Here is a 1,972-nt window from a genome sequence, read left to right on the forward strand (position 1 = left end):
CCAAGAAGATCATTTTACAGATGAAGCCCCGCAGCCAAAGAGTGCCACAGATCCGACTGAAGTTGAAATTCCGGCAGTGGTCGACCTAATCATGGAAGTTTTGGCAATCACCCCTGACTGGACGATACCGTACATCGCGTATATCCTGAGAAAGGAACTCCCGGAGGACGAATAAGAGGCTCGACAGATCGTCCGTCGATCCAAGGCCTTTACAGTCATAAAGGTACAGTTGTATAGAGAAAGCGCGACTGGAGTCGGTCAGAAGTGTATAACACCAGAAGAAGGTCAGATAATCCTTCATGATATCCACTCGGGGACCTGTGGTCATCATGCGTCCTCTCAAACCATTGTGGCTAAAGCATACCGAGCGGGATTTTACTGGCCAAGAGCGAATGAAATGGCAAAAGAGATAGTCGACAAGTGTGAAGGGTGCCAGTTCTACTCCAACATGTCGCACAAGCCTGCATCAGCCCTGAAGACCATTCCACTCGTCTGGCCCTTCGTTATTTGGGGACTGGACATGGTTGGCCCATTGAGAACAGGAAGAGCGGTTTCACACATGTGGTTGTGGCAGTCGACAAGTTTACCAAATGGATTGAAGCTAAGCCTATCAAGAATCTTGATGCTTGCACTACTATCAGTTTTGTCAGAGAGTTAACATTCAGATATGGAGTCCCGCATAGCATCATCACCGACAATGGGTAAAACTTTGATTCAGACAAGTTCAGAGCTTTTTGCGCCTCTCAAGGCACACGAGTCGACTACACATCGGCCGCCCACCCCCAGTCGAATGGACAAGCAGAAAGGGCAAATGGTCTGATTCTCAAAGGACTAAAGCCTCAGCTGATGCATGATCTCAAGCATGCAGCAGGCGCTTGGGTCGACGAGCTTCCGTCGGTTCTGTGGGGATTGAGGACTACCCCGAATCGGTCGGCTGGAAGAACTCCGTTCTTTCTGGTTTATGGAGCGGAAGCAGTCCTGCCGAGTGATCTACTTCACAATGCACCCCGAGTCGAGCTTTATACCGAAGATGAAGCAGAACAAGCCCGGCAAGACGCAGTCGACCTCCTGGAAGAAGAAAGAGAAATGGCTATGATCCGATCGACCATTTATCAGCAAGACTTGCGTCGATTCCATGCCAGAAATGTGAAGAGTCGAGCCTTCCAAGAAGGAGATTTGGTCCTCCGAGTGGATCAACAGAAACCACACAAGCTCGCTCCTACTTGGGAAGGTCCCTTCATCGTCACCAGAGTCCTCCACAATGGAGCGTATCACCTTTACAATGTCGATTGCCAGATCAATGAGCCACGAGCTTGGAATGCAGAACTGCTCCGCCCCTTTCACACTTGAATTCTCACTCGGATGAGATGTAATAAGAAAAACTTTTGTAGTCTATTTATCAAAGACAAAAGTGTTACAAATTTTCCTATAATTGTTGTTGCTTTTGTTTGCGTGTGAAATCCCCTAGTTGGTGGCTTAGCTGCGAATCTGTTTCGCCTAAGTTTGTAAAAAAAATCCTACCGAGTGGCGAGCCAGACTCCCACTCAGAGGCTTAGCTGCAGCCCAGTGCTCGCCTAAGTGTTTAAAAATACTACCGAGTGGAGAGCAAACCTCCCACTCGTAGGCTTAGCTGCAGCCCAGTGCTCGCCTAAGTGTTTAAAAATCCTACCGAGTGGAGAGCAAACCTCCCACTCGGAGGCTTAGCTGCAGCCCAGTGCTCGCCTAAGTGTTTAAAAACCCTACCGAGTGGTGAGCCAGACTCCCACTCGGAGGCTTAGCTGCAGCCCAGTGCTCGCCTAAGTGTTTAAAAATCCTACCGAGTGGAGAGCAAACCTCCCACTCGGAGGCTTAGCTGCAGCCCAGTGCTCGCCTAAGTGTTTAAAAATCCTACCGAGTGGTGAGCCAGACTCCCACTCGGAGGCTTAGCTGCAGCCCAGTGCTCGCCTAAGTGTTTAAAAATCCTACCGAGTGG

This window comes from Triticum dicoccoides, chromosome 2A (assembly GCF_002162155.2).
Source record: "Triticum dicoccoides isolate Atlit2015 ecotype Zavitan chromosome 2A, WEW_v2.0, whole genome shotgun sequence".
NCBI lineage: Eukaryota > Viridiplantae > Streptophyta > Magnoliopsida > Poales > Poaceae > Triticum > Triticum dicoccoides.